The following is an 11,072-nucleotide window of genomic DNA, read 5'->3' on the forward strand; positions in this document are numbered from 1 at the left end:
GGTCTATAGTTTCTACTTTGGAATTCAGTTTAATAATGTCTAAGCTAGAATAATCCCAGCCTGCCTACTGTACATTGTTGTTAAAAGTACCAAACACAGAAATATCTTTAAAGCTATGTTGGGGGCGCCACAGCAGGGTGTTAGTCAAGACACGTGAGTTAGAAGCTAGCACCCCCATTGGCCAGCTGTATGACCTTTGTCACCAAGTCCTTGTCCAGACTGTAAACAGAAGGACTCCCCACTTGTAGCTTTAACCCTTGCCAGCTGTGCAGCAGAAAATAAGGCCATCAATACTGCCTCACTTTTAGAAGCTCTTTCCTTGTTTATAACAAAAGGGGAAACCAAACTGGTTTTATCGAATGTATCATATGAAATGAAAAGTTTGCCATAACACACATTAGGAACCTGGCCACCAGGTTAAGGCAAGAGGAAGGTAGCAGTCAGTATGTTGACTGAAAAACAGAAAACAAGAAGATTATTAGATTTCTAACGAATTTGGGTTACAAGTATTTATGGGAACACTGTTTAGAACTTCAAATCAACTAAGTATAGGCAGTGTGGATTCTTGCATTAAGAAAGGAATGCCAAAAGAAAGAATTTCAGAGACACAGTGGATTTGGGCAGATTTCAATCAAGGGGAAGAAGAACGCCTGTGTCTGGTTTGACAGAAAAAGATCAAAACAAGGCAGGAGGCCCATTTTTAAATCTTTTTTTAAAAACGTGATTTTATCATTTTAATTATGTGTGTGTGGGGACACGGGGATGATGTGTGCTCATGAACACAAGTACCTACATAGGCCAGAGGTATCAGATCCCTCTGGAGCTGGGGCTACAGGCAGTTTGTCAGCCCCCTGCTGTAGTGCTGGGAACAGTACTCAGGTACCCAGGAATGTGCTCTTAACCACTGAGCCCCCATTAACACTTCTCTTAAGTAAATAATCTCACCAATTCCTTACTTTTTGTTGTTTTATGTTCTTGAGACAAAGTCTCCCTTTACAGTCCAGGCCGTCCTGGAACTGCTGTGTAAATCAGGCTAGCTTCGAACTTGCAGTGCTTTAGCCTGTCAGGTGCTGGTATCACAAGGCCTACTATGGCACATATCGCTGTTGCTCATGTGTGAACCTATCCCTTCCACAGTTGCTCTTTCTCAAAAGCCACCATTGACTCAATGCCATGAGACCTTACATCATGGCATCACAAACACCGGGGTCCCCTCTTGGGGGTCCATCGTCTCACTAATAAAAGAATTCTAGAATGGACTGAAACAGAAGCTCAAGAGTGTTATTAGAGTTTAAATGAACCACCCCCAGGACTAGACACTTTGGTAGCTGCCAAATGGAGGAAGATGAAGAAGAGAGATAGGAAAAAAAGCCTTGCCACTGAAGTCGGTCTGGAGGTCAGAGACAAGGAGGAAAAGTAGACCCATGGTGGGAAGAGGAGCCCCAAATACTAGCAAAGGTATACTTATTGTCTGGCCAGCATCCAAACAAAGGCTCAAATAAATAACTAAATAAAGTTGCGCCTTTCTGGTAGCTTCAGAGAGGTGGGTAGACCCAGCTAACCTCAAGGTGACTCCCAGGGACTGTGCTAGGAATTTAGACTGAGAAAATTCCAGTATCTTACTGAAGGACTGATTCCTGTCTCTTTAGCATGAATGAAGGAGCTACCAGGGGGTGGTTCCTCGGGCAAGTGACTGACCTGGCCCAGTGGCAATGTTAGGTTCTACCTGGGCCGTCATTCTGTTCTTTTGACTGCACAGTGTTCCCTTCATGGGCCTATAATGCTGCTCTAAGGATGGCAAGGGTTAGGCTGATCCCCGATTCCATATCAACTCTGTTAAGAGACAATAAATATTAGCTAGGCAGAACTCCAGGCAGTTACATTAACTAAACACAGAGTTCTGCCTTGGATAATATTATCTCTATTTATTAAGTCAGAGTTATGCTTCATAAATGGATTATGTGGCGGTGTAAGTAAAACATGTAAATAAGGATGATTTTCTGTGATTATGACTGATGTCAAGGAGCCCAAAATCATCTTATTCCTTAAGGGAAGAAGCAAACAATAGCAAGATTACACCATCTGCTGTCATTGTGACCAAGGCTGAATTCTGAGGAGACCGACTTCAGGACGCTTACCCCATCCATCCACCATTGTCTGTGGATGAAGTCCCAGGCCCAAACATGTTTGATTTAAATGACAAAATATTGTCAGTGTGTTCTTAACTGACTTCTTCTACAAGTGGGCTGTCCAGCAAACTGTCTACCTCTTCTCTCTTCTCCTCTCTCACCCCACCTTAAACATGGGTCCATTTCATTTCCTTAGATTTCCTGCTTAACCCCAGGAAACAGGAATTTTCCAGACCTGCTAAAAGACAAAAGGTCACAAGGCTAGAATCTGTCTTCGTGGGGATTTCCTTTATTTACTGAACAGTTTAAATGGTTTTCCTGCTTCTGTGTTTTTGTCTTAGTATCAGAATAATATGGCTGGCTCAACAGAAATACACTACTAAAAAGACAGTCTTTAAATATATGCTAGTAATATAGACAATGCAGGAGCAATAAAAGAATTGCCATTGAAAAACATCTAATATCCAAATTTAAGAGTGGGGGGGAGTCATAAATATCTCCTGCCGACTCAAGAAACTTGTTATAAACAAGTCTGTGATCACAGGCTGTAACTCAGTGGTACAGCAGCTGTGTGGTGCTCACAGGGTATATGTATGATTTTAATTCTCTGCAAAACACATACCCACACCACTCCACAAACACATACCACATACATATACCTACATACACATCATATATACACACACACACAGCACACATACATATACCACACACACACTATGCACATACAAACCATACATATATCTACTACATATATACCTACCACACACATGTACTACATACAAATACATAAATGCATAAACCACACATACCATGCACACATATATACACCACACATACCACAAACATACCTACACATATACACCTTACACACACACCACACACATACATACCACACATACACACCACCTACACATACATATAAACATACACCACACCACACATATACCACACCACACATATACAAACACACACACACTTATACCACACACACACATATACCACACCACATATACACAAACACACACATACTTATACCACACACACAATTTCTAAAGTTTAAGAGAAACTGAATGTCATTAAGCTCAAATACCTGAGAACTTACTTTCTGGTAAATTGTAAAACAAGACAGTTATATATAAATAAATATACAACTGTCATAATTTGTGTACATACATATATGCATACACATATACAAAAATAAAATAGATATAAACAATGTAGCTCCAGAAACAAGCCAGTTAAAGGCTAGGACAGTATCTACCCAAACTTTAGTCTGCAATTCCAGAGCAGAAGTTTCCAAACCTAGAATCAGCTCTGAAGTCTAAAAAGAAAAAAGTGCTGGTGTCTAAATTCACTCCAGGCATTCAGACTTAGTTGCTGTGAGGTATTGCCTAGACGGTCATTTTCAAAAGTTTCTCACGTGTATCTAAAGTTGGACAGACAAGCAAGATATGGCGGCATACAGCTGTAATCCCAGCACTTAGGAAGAAAAGGCAGAAGACTCAAGAATTCAAGATCTTCTTTAACAATTTAGAGAGTTTGAGGACAGCCTGGGCTACAAGAGACCCTGTCTAAAAAAAACAGATAGATAGATAGATAGATAGATAGATAGATAGATAGATAGATAGATAGATCATGACCAAAAAAAAAAAAGCAATCATATAGACACTGCTTTGGCTACCACTAAATATCAGGACTATGGCACCTTTAAGGACCATCTGAGCTGGATGAGAAGGGTCAGCAGGTAAGCATGATACCTCTGTTTCCTGCCAAATAGCATTGTTGTGGTCAGCAGCACGCACAGTGATGGGACCCCAGAGTACACATCACCTGTGACAGTTTAGCTCCATAATTAGGATAAGCACACAATGTTACAATCTCTTGTTCACACAATGATACAATTAAGTAACATTTTCAGAACACACCCCCATCGTTATGCCACACACAACTGCAATTATGCAATGACTTGTGGTAAGGACAGACATAAGATTAAAGACCGTTTTTTAATCAGCTGGGTTGAAACTTGCTTTTGTTTCATGGAACAGTCAAAGCTAAGAGACTTGATCCTAAAACGTCTAGCACCAACTAGAGATGAACTGTACATGGTGAGCTACAAGGAACTCGGGGTTACTAAAGGCAGGGGCTGCAAAACCGTCATTTCCTTTTTAAAGTAAAACAAGAGCACACCATAGACCAGTTTCCTGTTTCAGCTCTAATCAGGTACTTGGTGGAGTAAACAACCCAAATTTGTTATTGCATAGTTCTGTGGGTTAGAAGAAGTCTGACATGGATCCCAGAGGGCTAATACCAACGAGGCAGCAGGCTACCTTTTCTTCCCTGATTCTGGTGTAAATTTTGTGGCCTTTTCCAAAAGGATGTCCAGTCCCTAATTCTTGGCTCCCCTCATCTATCCGTCAAGCAGACTATTTGGGCTACCAGCTCCCTCACTCCTGGTTCTCTTTTCCAGTTAAAAAAAAGTCATCTCTCTGGTTGCTGTTTTTTTGTTGGTTTGTTTTGCCTTTCTCTTCTACTTTTAAAGACTCTTGTGATTTTAGTGTGAACACAAGGATCTTTCCCTACTTTTATCTTAAATGATTTGCAACTATATTTCATCCAGCCCCTTCATTTCTCTTTGTCACATGACCTAACATAGTTACAACATGTTAACATAGCAACAACAATGCAAAGACCAGTCAAACTAGATTGGTGGTCACATAGCAGCTCTCAGTTCCTTCAAGACTGACTACTATGTTTCAAGTCCAAAGATTATGGATATAGGCATCCTTGGTTGGGAGGAGGTGGGCGTTAGTGTGCCTTACTACATTAAATTTTGCTTCCTTTAAGAAAATGGGGTGAAATCTTCATCTATTACATAACATTTTGAATGCTGACCCAGTACATGTGGCTTGCACCATCATCTATGCCTTTATTTTTGAAACTATTATTTATAATAATGCATATGTGTGTAGTCTACTGTGGCTATGTGAACAACCATGCTAGTACCCAGTGGAGGCAAGAGGTGACCAGTGCCCCTGGAACTAGAGTTATAGGGACATCCAACATGGATGCTAGAGATTAAACTGAGGTCAACTTTAAAGAAAGTATGTGCTTTTAACCCAGGATTCTCAACTCCTGGGTCATCTCTGACCACTGGAAACACAGATATTTATGCCACAGGTCATAACAGTAGCAGTCACAGTTACTTTATGGTTGGGGGGAGCGCTACAATATGAGGTACTATATTAAAGGGTCATAGCATTAGAAAGGCTAAGAACCACTGTCTTAATCAATGAGCCATCTTGCTAGCCTCTCTATGCTTTTAAATCATCAGCTCTTTATACTTAGATCAACCCCATTATTAACAGCATCATCACACTGACCTGCTTTGAATGTCATATTCTTTTTATACTTGTCAAAGCTCATAGTGAGCCATGAGTTCTGGGTTGCAAAAGAGAGTTCATTTTCAAATGTACTTTGTCTTTGTCTAATAGTTCAGCAAACCCCCCATACACACACACACACACACACACACACACACACACACACATGCTAATACCTATTAAAATTTTAATTCACCTGAGGAACTAATCAGGATCACTGATTTGTAAAGATATAAAACAGTAAAAACAGCCCAAGGCATGTATTCACAAGGCAAGTATACCTTCCTCTCCTCTATACCTGCTCCACCGCAGACATTACTAATCAACCAGGTGTAACTTTAAAATTCTCCACAAAGCTTGCTAGGCAATCAGCACTAGGAATAGCCAATCAGAGTTGGGATGCAATCTGAGCTCTGTTTACCAGTGTAGGAAAAACCTACAAGGGGAAGAGATTCTCCCAGGGCCTTTCTAAAACTGCCTATATTCTAAAACAAAGCACCGTTGCATTTTATAAGTGTGTCATGCAAGCAGCCCATAAGCACGGTGGAGAAACTGGGAGAAAAGAAGACAGCAACAAACAAAACCCACATACAGTTCTACCCTCCAGAAATACATCTTCTGGTGTTTCCTGCCAGGTGTCTTAATTAACATTTGTCTAGTTCTTGCTCGGTTTTTGTTTTTTCCCAGTTATGATACATATTCTGCCAGAAACAACTTAAAGGAGAAAGGGCTTACTTAACTCACAGTTCCAGGTTACAGTCCATTATAGCAGTGAAGCCGCAGCAGCAGGAATCTGAGGGGGCTGGTCATGTTGCATCTATAGTCAGGAACAGAAAGCGGCGAATGAATACATGCTAGCAATCCGCTTTCTCCACTCTTATCTGGTTCAGGATTGCCTGCCTGGGCAATGTGCCACCCACACTGAGTGGCTCTTCCCACCTCTATTAGCAGAATGAACATAAACTTCCCTCATAGACAATTGTCAGAGGCCCATCTCCCAGATAGTTTCAGATTTTTGTCAAGTTAACAATGAACACCAGTACTCATTCTCTCATTCATTCAACATATTTTTACTGAGCACTCCTCTAGACTTTAGAGATATAATGTTAATAAAACAGACAAAAATCTATGCCCACGACAAGCTCAGATATATGCAAAAACACTTTTATAAAAATCAAATATGACATCATATTTTCATATGTAGTGTGTAACTGGCTTTTTCTGTCATAGCTTTTGGAAGCAGAGATCTAACTCTGTCAGGCTCCTGTTGTTTTTCTGCAACAGGCTCGACTGAGCTAAGAGCTAAGATGATTACTATGTGCTACATAAACCTAATTTGATGTCTCTTTCTATAGTTTGTGGCTGTGTGATCAAAAGAAACCCTTCTCCCCCTCAAATAGAGAATTTGGTGACTGCTATAGACCACAAAAGCCTACTCAGGACACTAAAGAGAACACTGTTTCTGTTCCAATAACCTCTTACCACATAATGTGTCCCAGAGAAACCTAGCAGCTGTAAATTACAGCAAATTGGGGAACAAAGGGTTTCTATGGCTCACTCTTCCATGTCACTGTTCATGACTGAAGGAAGTCAGGACAGGAATTCAATAGGACAGGAACCTGGAGGCAGGAGCTGATGCAGAAGCCATGGAGGGGTACTGCTTACTGGCTTGCTCCTCATGGCTTGCTCAGCCTGCTTTCTTATAGAACCCAGCACCAACCATAATGAGCGGGACCCCCCCCCCACACACACACACATAAATCTCTAATTAAGAAAATGTCCTATAGGCCAATCTTAAGGAGGCATTCTCTTTATTGAGGTTAGCTCCTGATGACTCTAGATTTTGTCAAGTTGACAAACTAAACACACAACTGACCCCTTGTCAACATCCACTATTAAGCCACAACCTTTCCTTTCTTGTTCATGCTCAAGATCACACATTAATATTGTCATTACAATATAAAACATTTTACAAACTTAAAATGTCCCAGTCTTTATAAATTCGAACACTTTAAAAATTAGTCTCAAAAAAAAATGTCAGTCTCTTTTGAAATCTAAAATCTCTTTTTAAAAATTCAGTCATTCAAGTAGGGGCTCCTGTAAAATAGAAAATATAAGTTAAATACTTCCTTATTCCAAGAGGAACGAAGCAGGGCACTGTCACAATCTGAACAAATAAGAAAGAAACTCCTGGTGAGTGGCTAACTCAGTGTTCAATGTCTGGGACCCATTCACAATGTTCTGGGGTCCTCCATAGGGCTTGGGTCACATCTCTGGATCTGTCCTCTGAAACACACACAGCTTGTCTCTAGGCTCTGGCTGGCTCCATTCCACCACTGCTGCTGCTCTTGGTGTCTCATGGTATTGACATCTCTGAAGTACTGGGGTCTCTTACTGCAACTGGGCTGCACTTTTACCAATAGCTTCTTCTGGCTTCTCTTCGGGAACTCCAGCCCTGCCACACAAGGTCAAGCCTTAATCTGCAATCCATGACCCCTGGATGACTCTCACACTTCCAAGTTCAGCTGCCAACTCAAGGTGCAACTTTGACCACAGCTTCCATGCACTGACTCTGAAGAAATGCTTCCCAGAAGATTTCACCTCAACAGTGCTGGTCTCTTCTTAAAAACCACTAATTTCTCAGGTCCAGATAACTGACATCAATTATCCAAGCAATCAATTATCCAAGCAAAACAGAGGTTTCACTTTAGTAGCTCTGCTATCTTGTTAATCATAGCTGATTCTTCAGTCGCAGCTAACCAGAACCCCTAGATTCTTCAAATTAACAAAGGGCCCTAATAAAGCCATTAGACCCCTGAACTTTCCTCTGAAATTTCATAAGCCAGGCCTCTATTTCACTCAAAACTCTTATCTTCCAAGTTCCCACAGGAGTTCACCCTAAGCTTTGAACAATCAATGGCTTTTCTAGCCCAAAGCTCCAAAGTCTTTTCACAATCCATCCAAAAGCATGGTCATGTCTGTCACAGCAATATCCTACTATCCTGGTACCAATTTCTGTCTTAGGCTTATCATTGCTATAATGGATTACCATGGCCAAAGCAACTTCAGGGAGGAAAGGGTTTATTTGACTTGCATTTTTATCCCACTGGTCATCATTGAAGGAAGTCAAGACAGCACAAGCAGGACAGGAACCTAGAGACAGACACTGATGCAGGGATCATGCAGGGGTGTGGAGCTAATATTAATAAATCCCAGCACGGGGTTTTCTTCCAACTTTAGACCGTTTATGTTCCCAGATAAAAGACACGCACAGCCTTTCTATTTTAAATATGCCATAGGCAGCACAACAGCTGGGCAACTGTCTACCTCCCATGCTGTTAGAATCCATTTCCCTATCAATAACACTGAATTATTTCTTCCTTTTTTCTGTTTCATCTGGGCTGCTCTTAGCTCCGATTGGCCAGCCCACAGGACCATGTTTTTCTTTATTCCTACCCCAGGGTGGTGCCCTCTCCCTTTCCCACTCCCCCTCCCATTCCCTTTCCCCCTCCCCTGCTCCTCCCCTCCCCCCTCTCCCTCCCCTTCCTTCCCTCCTCCACATTCTTCTTCATCCACAGCTGCTTCTCCTTCTCCTCTTCATGGTCTCTCCTCTCTCCCCTAAGCTCTCAAAAACTTAACCCCACCTACTTCTCTGCCCAACTATTGACTGCCAGCATATTTATTCACCAATCAGAATTAACTTGGGGACGGGTCCCTAAGGCTATGTGCAGACTCCAGATTTTGGAGGCAAGCACTTAGCCTTACAACAAAGAGTAAAAGACAAGACCTCAACGGGGGTATTGTTTCTTTTGGCTTGTTCCACCTGCTTTCTTATAGAACCCAGGACCACCAGCCCAAGGGTGACACCACTCACAATGGTGTGGGGGGCCTTCCCACATCAATCACTAAGAAAATACCCCACAGGCTTGCCTGCAGCCCAATCTTATGGGGGCATTTTGTCATTTGAGGCTCCCTCCTCTCTACTAATGCTAGCTCATTTCAAGTTAACTTAAAGGCATCCTGCACAGTTACCAGCTTCTCAGATTCTGGTGTCCTTCATCTAGCTGGGCAATCTCTCTCGAGCTTTCTTTCATAGCCGGTGCTGGAAGCACGTTGAATCATTCTTGCTCTCGTTTTCATTGATTTCGAGTGCTCACTAGGAGCCCCACCAAAGCTGTGATGTGAAATGTCGACCTACATCCCTGCAGGTGTTCTTACAGTGTGGTGGTTGGGTTTGAAGATCCTGGGTCTAAGATTCCCAAGTGCAAGGTACTTCACCTTTATGACACAGCCTATGAGGTCACACAGGGTCAACTTCGGCATAGCCACAGGTGTCAGATCCAAGAAGAAACCTGAATCCCACCTTCAGTGAGCAGGAGGGACAGCATCACAGTTTTCAGGGAGGGCCTAGTGCAGCGACATCTGGGAAATCACCACATACTTGGTCCCTCCTTTACCTGAATCTGCATGGTCAAAGTCAAGATGAGAAACCACTCAACCCCAATAACTGAGCAGCTAATGCCTATCTTTTGTGGGTACATGCTTTGAAATGTTGGTTGATGATAAAACATCTTGAACAAGGTTATTCCTTGCAAATTCTCAACAAAATTTGCCTGAAAAAACTATGTTCTGTGTATGAGTTGTAGGAATAACCATTATTGTTGGCGTATACAGCTAAAATTTTGCTGGCTAATGCTTTAATGTTAGGAAGGTTTGTCAGATTTCAGATAATTGTGGACGGTCTAGGTACCCTGTTAGGAAGAGAAGTATACATCTTATCATATGCACTTAGTCTTATCAGTAAGGAGTGTGGGAGGAAGAGAAGGAGGAAGAGGAGGAAGAGGAAGAGGAGGAAGAGAAAAAAGATTAAAAAAAAAGGCCAGATTAGAATTTAGAAGAGTTAGTTGCTTACTAAGCTCAATACACTAGGATCTAACTGAGCACATCTTCTAACACCATACTTTAAATGATAAACTCAATCTATGAAATATGAGCTATCTCTGCACAACATTGCTCAACAGTTTGAACTTAGCCAATCTCTTCATTTAGAAAAGAAAGGACCAAAAGATGGAACAGAGAGAAAAAAATTACAAAATTACAAACTGGCAAAGGTGAGCGCTGTTTCCTTTGCTTCCCACCCTATCCTCCCACTCTCCCACCCCCCTCCCTTCACCTGGCAGGCTTTCCTTATAGTTGAGCTGCCTCCCACTCCTACTCCCTAGCCTCTACCCCTCCCCTCCCCGCTAGGCTTTGCTTTGTTTGGGGCTGAGCTGCTTTGAGGAGAGAGATGCTCTGCCTAGTATCAGGAATCCCTCCTCAGGCTTTGTAAATCCCACAGTATTCTCCAGATACTGTAAATGCACAGAGCATATGATAGGAGGTTGAACACCCACCCTTAGAAAAAAAGTCTCTGATGATTTATATTGTCAACTTGACACACTCTGGAATCACCTTGGAGATAAATCTTTTGCCATTATGTACATCAGATTAATTGGGGTGAGAGGGTCTACCCTAGACGGAAGCACCTCTCTCTAGAGACTGGAGACCCAGGCAGCACACA

At 42.0% G+C, this 11,072-nt stretch overlaps 1 long non-coding RNA gene and 1 other non-coding gene across 2 annotated transcripts in view; both read right to left on the reverse strand.

The window, feature by feature from the left end:
* The window catches only part of 1700020G17Rik (RIKEN cDNA 1700020G17 gene), a 95,334-nt gene extending 85,599 nt beyond the window's left edge, over positions 1-9,735 (reverse strand). Inside the window, exons 1-2 of the long non-coding RNA NR_045979.1 lie at positions 9,545-9,735; positions 6,248-6,329 (exon numbers count right to left, since the gene is read on the reverse strand). This is a non-coding gene — a long non-coding RNA (RIKEN cDNA 1700020G17 gene). The remainder of the gene's footprint in view (positions 1-6,247; positions 6,330-9,544) is intronic.
* On the reverse strand, positions 5,526-5,647 carry Gm22186. Its single transcript, XR_003949125.1, has one exon. It is a non-coding gene; the product is annotated as a small nucleolar RNA SNORA40 (small nucleolar RNA).
* Positions 9,736-11,072: the final 1,337 nt, after the last annotated feature.

The sequence above is a fragment of the Mus musculus genome, chromosome 10 (genome assembly GCF_000001635.26).
Source record: "Mus musculus strain C57BL/6J chromosome 10, GRCm38.p6 C57BL/6J".
NCBI classification, from domain to species: Eukaryota; Metazoa; Chordata; class Mammalia; order Rodentia; family Muridae; genus Mus; species Mus musculus.